Source organism: Hordeum vulgare, chromosome 2H (genome assembly GCF_904849725.1).
Source record: "Hordeum vulgare subsp. vulgare chromosome 2H, MorexV3_pseudomolecules_assembly, whole genome shotgun sequence".
Classification (NCBI taxonomy): Eukaryota; Viridiplantae; Streptophyta; class Magnoliopsida; order Poales; family Poaceae; genus Hordeum; species Hordeum vulgare.
This window is the reverse complement of record NC_058519.1, coordinates 93,690,892-93,707,256: the sequence shown is the minus strand read 5'-3', so window position 1 is coordinate 93,707,256 and position 16,365 is coordinate 93,690,892.

The window sequence follows — 16,365 nt, the reverse complement described above, 5'->3', positions numbered from 1 at the left end:
GTCATGAAGAACTCACATACTTGTTGCGAAAGTTTTTATTAGTAATCTAAACAAAGTGCTAAACGCATACTCCGAGGGGAAGGGTTGGTAGGTGTTAACCATCACGCGATCCCGTCCTCAACACAAAGGATGACAATCAATAGATCAATTATGCTCCGACTTCCTAACATAGCGGTTCACCATACGTGCATGCTACGGGAATCACTAACCTCAACACAAGTATTTCTAGATTCACAACACCCGACTAACATAACTCTTAATATTACCAAGTCCACGTCTCAAAACTAATTGAGAGTAATCAAGACTTCTCTTTCTACTCAATGCACATGAAGATGGAGGTTTTTATATCCTATTTGGGTACCTATCACCTTTGGGACTACTTTCATAGAATAAGCCAACTACCAAGTCACGCACCGCCATGCTCTAAAAGATATAAGTGAAGCACATAGAGCAAAATTATCTAGCTCAAAAGATATAAGTGAAGCACGATGAGCATTCTAGCAAAATCACGATGAGTGCATGTCTCTCTCTCTCAAAAAGGTGTGCAGCAAGGAAGATTGTGACACAACAAAAATAAAAGACTCCTACAATACAAGAAGATCCAAGCAAAACACATATCATGTGGTGAATAAAAATATAGCTCCAAGTAATGTTACCGATGGATTGAAGAAGAAAGAGGGGATGCGTTCCCGGGGCATCCCCAAGCTTAGGCTTTTTGGTGCCTTTAATTTTGCTTGGGATGCCTTGGGAATCCCCAAGCTTGAGATCTTTGCACTCGTTATCTCTTTGTCCATGAGAACATCACCCAAAACTTGAAAACTTCACAACACAAAACTTAATAGAAACTCGTGATATCATTAGCACAAGAAAACAAACTACCACCTCTTTTGGTACTGTAGAAAACTTGAATTATATCTGTATTGGTGTTGGGCTACTGTATTGTCACTTTTCCATGGCTATTACCCCCCCCCATACTAACCATAGTTTCATCAAAACAAGCAACCAACTCAACAAAAATAGAATCTGTCAAAAACAGACTAGTCTGTAGCAATCTGTATACTTTGTATACTTCTCGTACCTCAAAAATTCTGAAAAATTACTACTGCCTGAAAAAAAGGCATATTAACTAGCAGCAAAAAGAATCAACTCAAAATCTCTTTCTGAATAAAAATGAAAAATCATCTCGTGAGCGAAAGGTTTCTGTCTTTTTCCAGCACGATCAAACAACCATTACCAAGACTAGTCATAAAGGTTTTGCTTGGCTCAAACACAAAAACAAACACAAAAAACACAATCACAACAGAATTATGAAAGTTTGGACGCAACAAAACAGAAATAAAAAGATAAATTCATTGGGTTGCCTCCCAACAAGCGCGATTGTTTAACGCCCCTAGCTAGGCATAAAAGCGATAGAATCATGTATCGTCGTCTTTGGTGCTCAAACCATAAGTGGCCCTCATCATGGATTCATAAGGCAATCTTATTTTCTTTCTAGGAAAGTGTTCCATTCCCTTCTTTAAAGGAAATTGAAATTTAATATTCACTTCCTTCATATCGATGATAGCACTGATAGTCCTTGGGAAAGGCCTACCAAGAATAATAGGGCATGTAGGATTGCTATCAATGTCAAGCACAATGAAATCCACGGGTACATAGTTCCTATTTGCAATAATAAGAACATCATTGATCCTTCCCATGGGTTTCTTGACAGTAGAATCTGCAAGATGCAAATTAAGAGAACACTCTTCAATCTCATTAAAACCCAGAACATCACATAAAGACTTTGGAATCGCGGAAACACTTGCACCCAAATCACACAAAGCATTGCATTCATAGTTTTTGATTTTGACTTTGATAGTAGGTTCCCACTCATCATGAAGCTTTCTAGGGATAGAAACTTCCAATTCAAGTTTCTCTTCAAGAGATTTTATCATAGCTTCGACGATATGATCGGTAAAGGCCTTGTTTTGGCTATAAGCATGTGGAGAGTTTAACATGGATTGCATCAAGGAAATGCATTCAATCAAGGAGCAACTATCATAATTCAATTCCTTGAAATCCATGGTAGTAATTTCAGTACTACTCAAAGTTTTAATATCATCTACTCCACTTTCAATGCTTTTAGCATCAAGATAGATGGTCCAGCCCCATCATCATTATGTTTGACACAAGAAAACAAAGATTCAATGGGAGTCACACCAAGCACTTTAAGATCTTCGTGATTCTTATCACGAGAACACGCCTTTTTAAGCCATTCATGTCTAGCACGAATTTGGGCGGTTCTTTCTTTGCTCTCAATCATGGATACACGCATAGCTTTCAAAGTTTCATCCATATTGATGTTGGGAGGAGCACATCTAACTTTCAAAGCATCAATATCACTAGACATTCTATCAATGCTTTTAGCCAAATCGTCAATCTTGAGTAGTTTATCCTCTATGGACGCATTGAATTTTTTTGTGAGTTGATAAACTCTTTGATATTGCTCTCTAGATCAGAGGGTAACCTATTGTAATTTCCATGAGTGTTGTTGTAGGAGTTGCCAAATTTATTAGAGGAGTTACTAGGAAAAGGTCAAGGGACATAGTTTCCTCTAAAAGCATTGTTGTTGCCAAAATTATTCCTACCAACAAAATTAACGTCCAAGCTAGCGTTGCTACTCTCAATCAAATAAGACAAGGGCGTATCATTAGGATCTAAAGGAGCACTTCTACTAGCAACCAAATTATTAACTCATCCATCTTAGCACTCAACGAGTTATTTCTTCTATAGCGTGTACTTTCTTACTAGTAGGTGACCTTTCAGTGTGCCACTGAGAGTAGTTTGTCATGATATTGTCTAGGAGTTTTGTGGCTTCCCCTAACGTGATTTCTATGAACGTTCTACCTGAGGCGGAGTCCAAGATATTTCTAGAAGCAAAATTCAAGCGAGCCTAAAAGATTTGTATAATCATCCAAAGACTCAAGCCATGAGCGGGACAATTTCTAATCATCAATTTCATTCTCTCCCAAGATTGTGCAACATGTTCATGATCAAGTTGCTTGAAATTCATGATATCATTACGGAGAGAGATAATCTTAGCCGACGGAAAATACTTGGATATATAAGCATCTTTGCACTTATCCCAAGAATCGATACTATTTTTGGGCAAAGAAAAAAAACCAAGTTTTTGCGCGATCTCGCAACGAGAAAGGAAAAATCTTCAATTTAATCACATCATTATCCACATCTTTCTTATTTTGCATATCGCAAAGCTCAATGAAGGTATTAAGATGGGACGCGGCATCTTCACTAGGAAGGCCGGAGAATTGCTCTTTCATAACAAGATTCAGCAAAGCGGCATTGATTTCGTATGACTCCGCACTAGTGGCGGGAGCAATCGGAGTACCAATAAAATCATTATTATTAGTATTCAAGAAGTCACAAATTTTGGTGTTTTCATTCATGGTGACTTCAGCAAGCAAGCAAGCACACAAGCGAACAAAGAGCAAGCAAGAAAAAGGGCGAACGAAAAGGCGAACGAAAAAGGCAAACGAAAAAGGCAAATTGGTGAAGTGCGGGAGAGGAAAACGAGAGGCAACTCGCAAACAAAGTAAATGCAAGAGATGAGTTTGCGACACTTACTTGGATGAGTTCTTGACTTGATCCTCCCCGGCAACAGCGCCAGAAATCCTTCTGCTACTTCTCAAACAATTGTGCCAGAAATTGACACGTTGACGGAGACTTTCTTGCATTGGTTTTTCCCTTGAAGAGGAAAGGGTGATGCAACACAGGAGTAGAAGTAATTTCCCTCAGTTTGAGAACCAAGGTATCAATCCAGTAGGAGAATCTCGTCAAGTCCAGAGTACCTGCGCAAACACAAAAGAGCTTGCACCCAACGCTTTAAAGGGGTTGTCAACCCCTTCAAGATTGATTGCAAAGTGAGATCTGAAGGCGGAAAGTGCAACGAAGTAAAAAGTGTAAGGCTGAAAATATGGTGTGGAGTAGACCCGGGAGCCATAGTGTTCACTAGAGGCTTCTCTCAAAATAGCAAGTATTATGGTGGGTGAACAAATTACTGTCGAGCAATTGATAGAACCGCGCAAAGTCATGACGATATCTAAGGCAATGATCATACATATAGGCATCACGTCCGAGACAAGTAGACCGATACTTTCTGCATCTACTACTATTACTCCACACATCGACCGCTATCCACCATGCATCTAGTGTATTGAGTTCATGACGAATAGAGTAACACTTTAAGCAGGATGGCATGATGCAGAGGACTAATCTCAAACCAATGATGAAAACCCCGTCTTTTTACCCTTAATGGCAACAACACGATGTGTGCCTCGCTACCCCTTCTGTCACTGGGTGAGGTCACCGCACGGTATGAACCCAAAACCAAGCACTTCTCCCATTGCAAGAATCATATATCTAGTTGGCGAGACAAAACCCACAACTCGAAGAGAATTACAAGGATATGAAATCATGCATAAGAGAGATCAGAAGAAAATCAAATAAGATTCATAGATAATCTGATCATAAATCCACAATTCATCGGATCTCGACAAACACACCGCAAAAGAAGATTACATCGGATAGATCTCCATGAAGATCATGGAGAACTTTGTATTGAAGATCCAAGAGAGAGAAGAAGCCATCTAGCTACTAGCTATGGACCCGTAGGTCTATGGTGAACTACTCATGCATCATCGAAGAGGTCATGGTTTTGATGAAGAAGCCCTCCGTATCCGACTCCCCCCTCCGGCAGGGCACCAGAACGTGCCCCAGATGGGATCTTGCGAAGACAGAAGCTTGCGGCGGCGGAAAAGTATTTTCGATGATCTCCTGATTTTTTCGGGGATTTTAGGGAATATATAGGCGCCAAACCTAGTGCAGAGGTGGTCTAGGGAGCCCACAAGCCAGGGTGGCGCGGGCCCCCCTGGCTGCACCATGAGGGCTTGTGGGGTCCCTGCAGGCCCCCTGCCCTGATTCTCCGGCTTCCCGATCTTTTTCTGTTTCGGAAAAAATATTTTTGGCAGTTTCATTCCGTTTGGACTCCGTTCAAAATCCTCCTCTAAAAGGAGTCAAAAACATGGAAAAAACAGGAACTGGCACTTGGCACTGAGTTAATAGGTTAGTCCCAAAAAATATATAAAAGGCATACAAAACATCCAAAGTTTGACAAGATAATAGCATGAAACCATCAAAAATTATAGATACGTTGGAGACGTATGACAGGTGTAGTTGCTTCCATGTGATAACATGGGTTCCTTGTTATATCACCCTATAATTGCTAATTAATTTAATGAACCTATATACTTGGTAAAAGGTGGAAGGCTCGGCTTTCTAGCTTGGTGTTTTGTTCCATATTTGCCGCCCTAGTTTCGGCTACCGGTATTATATTCCATAATTGAGCACTCCTAACACGATCGAGGTTGTTATGGGGACCCCTTGATAATTTGTTTTAGATTAAGACTAGTCTGCAAGGGCCAACTTTGGTACTACATTTTCCTAATAACTAATAAAAATGCATAGGGACCCGCCGGCACCCGCAGAGTAATTAATCAACCCCCCGGGCCAGTGCTCCTGATGAGTGTTGGTCCAAACCAGGCGATGTTCGGCACCGCCTGGTCACCCGGGGTTTCAGCCAACCCGATGTCTTGCCCATCCGGTAGTGCCCTGCTACTATGACAACAGACTTTCCCCTGCAACGGCACCAGAAGAATGCTGCTAGCACTCCCCGGCAACAAAACTAGAAGAATGTTGTTGAGGACCCACCAACGCGTGGGTTCGCGGTAGTTTTCGAGGGTAGAGTATTCGACCCAAGTTTGTTGATACGCCAGACAGGAGGTGAGAGGATAGTCTCGAGTATTTGCAGCTGAATGTATCAGATTCAACCACACCTGAAAGATTAGTATCTGCAAGCAAAGTATCAGCAGCAAAGTAGTATGATAACAACGGTGTCAGAAACGATCTGTTGACACGACAGACTATTTCCAACGGTCGTATCAATGACGCCAAAAGTTGCCCGTTGACGAAAATTGTATTTTCCCGTCAACGACTAGCGTACCAGAATTGTAGCAGGTAGCAGCAGTGTAACGAGTAACAGCAGTGACAAGGAACAGCAGTAGTGACAGCGGTAGCAAGTAGCTACAGTAGCAAGTAGCAGCAGTAGCAAGTAACAGCAGCAGTGACAGCAGTAGCAAGTAGCAACAGTAGCAAGTAACAGCAGGAGTGGGTCGAACTCGTAGGCAATGGGTCGGTGATTCGTTTGGATGATATTCATCATGCAACAGTTATAACACGGAGAGATATGTGGCTAGCTCCCGTTCGTCAATGTGATGTAGGCATGCATTCCGTGTGTAGTCATACGTGCTTAGGGAAAAGAACTTGCATGACATCTATTGTCCATCCCTCCCGTGGCAGCGGGGTCCAAAAGGATACTACAGGATATTAAGGTTCTCCTTTTAATAAAGAACCGGAACAACGCATTAGCACTTGGTGAACACATGAACTCCTCAAACTATGGTCATCACCGGGAGTGGTTCCCTTATTGTCACTCCGGGGTTGCCGGATCATAACACATAGTAGGTAACTACAACTTGCAAGATCGGATCTAAAACACACATATATTGGTGACAACATAATAATTTCATATCTGAAATCATGGCACTCGGGCCCTAGTGACAAGCATTAAGCATGGCAAAGTAGTATCAACATCAATCTCAAAACATAGTGGATACTAGGGATCAATCCCCGTCAAAACTAACTCGATTACATGATAGATCTCATCCTACTCATCACCGCCCAGTGAGCCTACGAATAGATTACTCACGAACGATGAAGAGCTTCATGGAATTGGAGAGGGAAGAAGGTTGATGATGACGATGGCGACGATTTCCCCTCTCCGGGGCCCAAAACGGACTCCAGATCTGTTCTCCAGATGAAGAACAGGATGTGGCGGCGCCTCCATATCACAAACGCGACGAAATCCTCTCTTCTGATTTTTTTTCTGGGCGAAAGTGAATTTATAGAGCTGAGTTTGGGGGCGGCATAGCCATGTGGGCCCCACAAGCTTGGTTGCCGCGGCCAGGGGGTGGCCGTGGGAACAGGGCTTGTGGCCCACTGGCCCATCCCCTCTGGTGGATCTTTGCGCACGTATTTTTCATATTTTCCAGAAAAATTCTCTGTAAATTTTCAGGACGTTCCGAGAACTTCCATTTCTGCACAAAAACAACACCATGGCAATTCTGCTGAAAACAGCGTTAGTCTGGGTTAGTTCCATTCAAATCATGCAAACTAGAGTCCAAAACAAGGGCAAAAGAGTTTGGAAAAGTAGATACGATGGAGACGTATCAAACTCGCCCAAGCTTAAAACCTTGCTTGTCCTCAAGCAACTCAGTTGACAAACTGAAAGAGAAAGAAAAACTTTGACAAACTCTATTTTATCTTGTTGTTGCAACTATGTCTAACTCGTGACCAGAATTTCAGCAAGATCACAAGTTAACCACATAAGCAAGTGACACAAAGGTCTCACGGTAAACTAATATCAATGGCATAATTAGCTAGAGAGCAAATAATAATGAGTTTCAGATACCAACAATTCAATCAAAACAAGCATGAAGCAATATGAATAGTTGGTATCTCGCTAGCTCTTTCTGAGACCGCAAAACATAAATGCAGAGCACTTTCAAAGATCAAGGGCTGACAAAACATTGTAATTCATAGCAACGAAGATCCAGTCATAGTCATACTCAATATCAATCAAAAGGAAAGCATAAAGATGACAAAGGTGCTCTCTAATTTGTGCTTATATAAGAAGAGGATGACTCAACGGGAAAATAAATACACAGGCCCTTCGCAGAGGGAAGCATTGATTTGCAGAGGTGCCAGAGCTCAAGCTTTGAAAACAAAGATAATAATTTAGGGTGGCATGCTTTCATTGTCAACGCAATGAGCAAGAGTTCTCAATATCTTCCATGCTACTCATGCTATAGGCGGTTCACAAACAGAAAAGTAAAGTTTTAACTCCCCCACCACCAATCAATCACACTCCACGGCTAGTCGAATCCTCGAGTACCGTCCATACTAACATCAATCCGAGGGGAGTCTTGTTTTACAGTTATGTTTTCGATTTAAGCATGGAACTGGGCATTCCAATTACCGGCCCCTTTCTCGTGAATGCCAGTGAATAAACACATGTCGAGGATAACACGCTTAACATGGAAGATACCAATAGCCCCCTGTCACCACATGAGCGGTTCAGGCATGCAAAACAGATTATTTCTTGAAGGTTTAGAGAATGGCACATGCAAATTTACTTGGAACGGCAGGTAAATACCGCAAATAGGTAGGTATGGTGGACTCTCATGGAAAAACTTTTGGGTTCATGGAAGTGAACGCACAAGCAGTATTCCGCATAGTACAGGTGAAGGCTAGCAAAAGACTGGGAAGCGACCAACTAGAGAGCGACAAGAGTCATCAAGATGCAATGAGTTTGACTAACTTGGAATGCAAGCATGAACAGGATATGAATCACCATGATCACGAACATCATAGAGGCTATGTTGATTTTGTTTCGACTACATGCATGAACATGCGCCAAGTCAAGCCACTTGAATCATTCAAAGGAGAATACCATCCTATCATACTACATCATAGTCATCTCAAAATCTATGTTGGCATTCAAGACAAACCATTATAAGCTCCTAGCTAAATAAGCATGGCATCAGAAACTATGATCTCTAAGTTGTCATTGCAAACATGGTTCTCTCACAACAAAGTTGAATCTCGGACGACAAGCTAGTCATATTTGCAAAAACAAAATAGATAGAGTTCATACCAGCTTTTTCAGTCTCAGTCACTTCATCATATATCATCATTATTGCCTTTCACTTGCACGATCGAACGATGTGAACAATAATAAGCGTGCTTGTGCAATGGACTAAGCTGAATCTGCAGGCAAACACAAAGGAGAAGACAAAGTAATATGGCTCTTTGAAAGCTAAACTGGTATGCATGCAAGAGCCACTAAACATTGTAATCAATATCTTCTACCTTGACCCAAAGAAAAATAAAACTATTTACACGGGAAAGCTCCCAACAAGCAAAAGAAGAAAGGAAAATCTTTTTGGGTTTTCTCAAAAGGACACAAAACAAGAAAATGAAAATAAACTAGCATGGATAATACAGTGGCAAAGTGTAAACAGTGACAAACAAAGTAAAAGCAAAAGCATGAACGTAAGGTCGGTGAGAACACGTACTCCCCCAAGCTTAGGCTTTTGGCCTAGCTTGTTCTACTCCCAAGGACGGTCCTGGTGAAACCCAAAATCATAATCGGGGTTATACGGGAGCACTGCAGCCACTGCCTGAATAGCTGCCTCACGAAGACGAGCAGCCATCGTCTCCCTCTCATACTCCTCTTCCTCTCCTATGGTTATGTAGTATCTCCGTTTTACCTGAAAGTCAAAGAAAGCAGGAGCAGGAAGGGTAATATGGAAGACACGCTGTCGGTTAAATATCAATCGGTATAGGAGGGATTCATCATCCTTCTCAAGAAACTGGTAGCGTGTCAAAGCGTTGCGGTCAAGGAAAGCTGTATGGAGCGGGGGATCTCGTGCACGGATGGGTACTCCAAGAAAATTTGCTATGCGAGTGGCATAGATGCCACCAAAGAAATCTCCCTCAATAACATTTTTATTCAGCCTCCTTGCTATAATAGCTCCCATGTTGAAGATTTTGTCACCCGTAACTGCGCTCTTAAGGATACTAAGGTCGGATGCGCATAGGTGACAATGTTCAACCTTGCCGTTAATGCATCTACCTATGAAGAGGGCAAAGTAGTGCAAGGCAGGGAAATGAATGCTTCCTATGGTAGCTTGCGTGATGTCTCTAGTTTCTCCAAAAGATATACTAGAGAAAAAATCTCTAACCAAAGATTTAGCAGGACCTTTAAGATTACCCCCATCGGGTATTGTGCAAATCCTAATGAAATCCTCCAAATCCATGGCATAGGATTTATCATATAGATCAAACAGTATGGATGAGTCACGGCCAACTGAAAATTTAAATCTACGCACGAAAGAGGCAGTGAGCATAGCATACTGTTCACATTTATCTGAGAGGAATTCTTCTAACCCGGCATTGCGGACAAGCGTATCAAACTCATCCTTGAAGCCTGCTTCGATCATGAACTCATCGGAAGGTCATTCACATGGTTGTACCGGTGCGTCCCTTGGTTGATAAGGATCGGGCTCCCTAAAAGAAAGACGGGGACCCTTCTTACTTGAGGAACCACCATGGAACTTCCTCCTGAACATAATTTCTCTTTGCTGAAATTTTTGAAGTTAAAGAGAAAAGTGAATAAAGGCCAACCACGCCTTGTAGCAACTACTCCTACTAGTGCCTAGAGACCGTATCACGCGCTAAAACTACTTGGGACCAGCTAAAATCAACATTTCAAGCTCAAGAACAGGGTCATCAAGGTAGCAAGAATACGCGAAGGATAAAGCACTAGAGCAAAAACTAATTGGATCAATGGAGGAGTCACTTACCAGGGAGTAATTTCCCCAAAACGGTTCAGAGAATGATGTTTTGAGCAAGGAGATCGAAAATCACAGCCAAATGAGCAAGAACACGGGTTTGAGCTGCAAAACATTTTTTTCTGGAGGAAGAAGAAGAGGATGGGTGCTGGAGTGAGTGGAGGGGGCCCCTGTGGGCCCCACAAGCTTGCTCCCCGCGACCAGGGGGGTAGCCTGCGGTGACAGGGCTTGTAGCCCACTGGGGTGGGCCCCAGGCCAGCTTTCTATCCCAGAATTTTTCAAATATTCCAGAAAAAATCATACTAGATTTTCAGGACCATCGGAGAACTTTTATTTTCGAGGTATTTTCTCCGGGACGCTAAAACAGGAAACAGGAAAAACTAAACTAAATCTATCATTTTTCTTCTAGGCAAAAGAAAGTGAAAGCTTAAACAGAGGTAAGTGACTCTTTGATTCATCCATTTCATGGTCATCGAAAGAAATCCGTCAATGGGGTTGATCAAATCCTTATGACAAAACTTCCTCAAATTGCAAGAGAGAACGGAGAATTTTCGAATAGCCACTAAGTCACCTCAATGGGGATATGAATCTCCCCAACAAGCAATTCATACTTCATCTTGACACGAGGAATAGGGCATTCAAAGCTCCCAATAAGAATCGATGAAGTTTATTCGATAGCATTGATGCAATGTACTTGATATCGTTTCTTCGAAAAGTGCACGGTATGCTCATTACCGTTGACATGGAAAGTGACATTGCCTTTGTTGCAATCTATAACAGCCCCTGAAGTGTTTAAAAAGGGTCTTCCGAGGATGACAGCCATGGCATCATCCTCGGGAATATCCAAGATAACAAAGTCTGTTAAGATAGTGGTGTTAGCAACCACAAGAGGCACATCCTCGCAAATCCCGACAGGGAAAGCAATTGATTTGTGAGCCATTTGCAGAGAGATTTTAGTGGGTGTCAACTTATCCAGTTCAAGTCTACGATAAAGAGAGAGAGGCATAACACTAACTCCGGCTCCAAGGTCACATAAGGCAGTTCTTACGTAGTTTCCTTTAATGGAGCAAGGTATAGTGGGCACTCCGGGATCACCAAGTTTCTTAGGAGTTCCACCTTTGAAAGTGTAATTGGCAAGCATGGTGGAGATCTCAAGATCTGGTATCTTCCGTTTATTGGTCACGATATCTTTCATGTACTTGGCATACGGAGACATTTTGAGCATATCAACTAACCGCATCTGCAGAAAATCCATGGCTCAAAATCATTTAGAGTCTTATCATTTCAATAAAGCGCTGAAAATCCTCATCATCCTTTTTCTTCGATGGCTTAGGAGGAAAGGGCATAGGTCTCTGAACCCATGGCTCCCTTTCTTTACCATGCTTCCTAGCAGCGAAGTCATTCTTATCGTATCTCTTAGGTTGTGGGTTATCAAGATTAACCGTAGGTTCAATCTCCACATCCTTATCATTGCTAGGTTGAGCATCATTATGAACATCGCTGTCCATATTGTCACCAGGTTCATGTTCATAACCAGATTGTGTCTCTGCATCAGACGCAGAAATATCATTTAGTTCCTCAGGTGTGACAGTATTACGTGAACTGACATGTAGGTTTTTATCATCCTTCTTCTTCTCCTTAGGATGACTGGGTGCATATGCATTAATTCCTTGAGAATCTTGATCAATTCTCTTAGGATGACCCTCAGGATACAAAGGTTCCTGAGTCATTTTGCCTCCTCTAGTAACGACTCTAACAGAGTTGTCATTTAATTCATTGAGCATGTCATTCTGAGCTTTAAGTACTTGTTCTACCTGAGTAGTAATCATAGAGGCATGTTTACTCAGAAGCTTTAGATCATTGACATTTCTGTCTACACAAGCACTTAAATGACTAAGTATACGAGTACTTTGTTCCAAATGTCTGCTAACATAATCATTGAAACTCTGTTGTTTGGCAACAAAGTTGTCAAATTCATCAAAGCATAGGCTAGCAGGTTTATCAAAAGGAATATCACTCTCATCAAACCTACGCAAAGAATTTACTTCTACTACCTGTATCGGGTTATCGAGACCATGGATCTCTTCGATAGGTGGTAGATTTTTGACATCTTCTGATCTAGTGCCTTTCTCTTGCATAGATTTCTTGGCTTCTTGCATATCTTCGGGACTGAGGAATAGAATACCTCTTTTCTTCTGAGTTGGCTTAGGAGGTGGTTTGGGAGTAGTCCAAGCATTATCGTTGATCAAGATGTTATTCAGTACAGTCTCAGCTTGTTCTACAGTTCGTTCCCTAAAAACACAACCGGAACAACTATCTAGGTGGTCTTTAGAGGTATCGGTAAGTCCTTATAGAAGATATCAAGTATCTCGTTCTTCTTAAGAGGGTGATCAGGCAAAGCATTCTGTAGCTGGACGAGCCTCCCCCAAGCTTGTTGGAGACTCTCTTCTTTGAGTTGAGCAAAGTTGTATATTTCCTGCAAGGTAGCTTGCTTCTTATGGGCAGGGAAATATTTCTCACAGAAGTAATAGACCATATCCTGGGGACTACTCACACATCCAGGAGCAAGAGAAGCGAACCAGGCTTTAGCGTCATCCTTTAGAGAGAAAGGAAAGAGCTTAAGGATATAGTAGTGGCGGATCTTCTCCTCACCAGTGAAAAGGGTGGCTATATCGTGAAGTTTGGTAAGATGGGCTACGACCGTCTCAGACTCATAACCGTGGAAAGGATCAGATTCGACTAGAGAGATTATCTCAGGATCGACAGAGAATTCATAATCCTTATCGGTGATAAAGATAGGTGAAGTGGCAAACTTCGGGTTGTATTTCATCCTAGCTTTCAGAGATTTTTCCTTCCACTTGAGAAGTAATTTCTCACCGTCATAGGCATCCTTACACGCAAGAAAATCCTCAGCTATCTCTCCCTCCATAACGTCACCCTCAGGTATATCAGGCAATTCATATCTAGGAGAGCTAGATCTAGCAGGAGCAAAAGCAGGTTCTATCTCAATAGTATCGGCAGTTTCAGAAGCATCACGAGCATTGGCAGTAACTCTAGCAATATGAGCATCAAGGAATACCCCTAGTGGCACATCAGGCAAAGTAGTATCTCTAGCAGTATCAGGCATAGCATCATCAGGAAAAATAGCATCTCTAGCAATATCAGGCAAGGCAGTATGAAGCATAGCATCTCTAACAGTATCAAGCATAGCATCATCAGTCATAGTATCAAGCATAGCATCATCAGGCATAGTATCAAGCATAGCATCTCTAGCAGTAGCATCATAAGCATCATCAAGCACAGGCGACATATCAAGATTTCTAGCAGGAGGTGATGTCGCAAACTTACTCATAACTGAAGGTGAATCAAGTGCAGAGCTAGATGGCAGTTCCTTACCTCCCCTCGTAGTTGAGGGCAAGACTTTGGTTTTTTGATCCTTCAGATTCTTCGTAGTGATCAGCAGATATAAATCCCAAGTGACTCAGAGAATATAGCAATACCTCCCCAGCAACGGCGCCAGAAAAATGTTGCTACTGTGACAACAGACCTTCCCCTGCGACGACACCAGAAGAATGCAGCTAGCACTCCCCGGCAATGAAACTAGAAGAATGTTGTTGACGACCCACCAGCGCGTGGGTTCGCGGCAGTTCTCGAGGGTCGAGTATTCGACCCAAATTCGTTGATACGCCAGACAGGAGGTGAGAGGATATTCTCGAGTATTAGCAGCTGAATGTATCAGATTAAACCACACCTGAAAGATTAGTATCAGCAAGCAAAGTATCAACATCAAAGTAGTATGATAACAACGGTGTGAGAAATGATTTGTTGACACGGCAGACTATTTCTAACGGTCGTATCAATGGCGCCAAAAGTTGCACATTGACGGAAATTGTCTTTTCCCGTCAACGACTAGCGTACCAGAATTGTAGCAGGTAGCAGCAGTGTAACGAGTAACAGAAGTGGCAAGGAACAACAGTAGTGACAGCGGTAACAAGTAGCAACAGTAGCAAGTAGCAGCAGTAGCAAGTAACATGTGATAGCCCGATGCCGACGTTCCAGAAGATTCCCCTTTTCTTTCCGTTTTCGTCGTGTGCGTATTTTGTTTTGTCGCATCACCATTGCATCATGCGCATCATCTGCATTGCATCGGCATCTCCGTGCCGCGAGTTTTCAAACTTGCATCCGTTGTTAGTTGTCGGTTCTAGTCGTTGTCCGTTCTAAGCCCGACCGCACTCGCACGCGCCCGCGGCATCGTCGAAACCCTGTTTTTAAAGTGCGTTTAAATCTTTCTCTGATCGGGCTGAAACTTGGCATGCGAACGTAATTAGTTATAGCCAGCCCGCCTGTCGAATTTCGTCGCGATCGGAGACCGTCTGGTACCCGAACGGTCGACCGTAGCGGCACCGTATTCGGTCTACCATCGGACGTTTGTCAGTGTTTTAAAATGCGTTGCCACGACGCCCTCTCTCCCTCTCGTCACTGGACATCCCCTCTACACGGCCGCGTACCCGTACCCGCGTTCGGATCGTCTGAATCTGACCGCACGGTTGGATCCGAAACAAAATTTTGCTAAACCTAGACCCCCCCCCCTTTTGCCTATAAATAGACCCCCTCCTATTTTTAGGCAGCCAACCCCCTCTCTCCTCGAAATTCGTGCAAACCCTAGCCTCCACCTTCTCCAACTAATCCTCAGATCTGATCTGAGAGATCTAGACCGTCGGATCGAGATCCAACGGCCCAAACACACCCATGCCCGAAATTCTCCTCCTACCAGAGCTCCTCAGCCGAGACCCTGCTCCAGCGCCTCCATGGTTCCTGCCGCAGTGCGTGCCTCGCCGCGCCGCCCCTACCTGCCTGCGCCGCGCCACCCCTGCCTCCTCCTCTCGGGACGCATGCCCGCGCTAGCCCTAGAGCGCGCCGCCCTGGATCCTCGCCGTCCCGCCTTCTCCTCCCTGACCGAAGCCAAGCCGTCGGCGATCTCCTCCACCGGCCCCCGGCTCGGGCTCCCACCGGCGAGAATGGGCCCGGTGGCCCCGGATCCGCCCGGCCGCTGCCTCCCAGCCGCCTCCGCGCCCTCGCCAGCCACCATGTATCTCCATTCTCATGTATCTCCATTGATTCGTGGTGTTCCCATTCAATTGTGAATTCTTACCGGTGCTTCCTTCAATTTTGCTTCAGGTGGTGATTATTTGTCTGTCTCTTCAAGATTCTTTCAAGAATAATAAGTTGTATGCTAAATCCGTTGCTTGTCATCTATTTAATTTGATGAAGGATGAGCATAACATAATTCTTATTCTTGTTCATAGTAATCTGAATTCTTCTTTCGGAGTGGCTCATGATATCAATTCTTTTCTCAAGTGCCTATCTTTCTTTTCTGGGGTTCCAAGTTCTTTTAGTATCTCTTTGTGATGCTTCATCTAAATCTTGGCAAGGTCATAATCTTATTCTTTTCTACCTTGTTATCTTTGCATCATTCATTCGTATACGGAGGTCCTTCATGGTGGTTCAACAAGATTTCAATTCATTCTCAAGTGTTCTTCAAGATTCTTGTTGGAGTACCTCAAGCATTCTTTCCCTTGCATTTCAGTGCATTTGTCTTCCTTTACCCTTTGAGGTGGTATTATAGCATTCTTGTTAGTGTAGGAGCCTCGAAGAGTTTTCCTCTCAAGAATGAGATAATTAAACCCACCAATTCTATGGTCATGAGATATTTTCAACCCATGATTTCTTCATTGAGTTGTCTTGGTTTGGACTTCACCTAAAGCTTTTCCTATGGATTGTTGCTATCATGGTGCTTGTCAATAATCCAAGTTCTCAATGTATCCTCTTGGTGCAA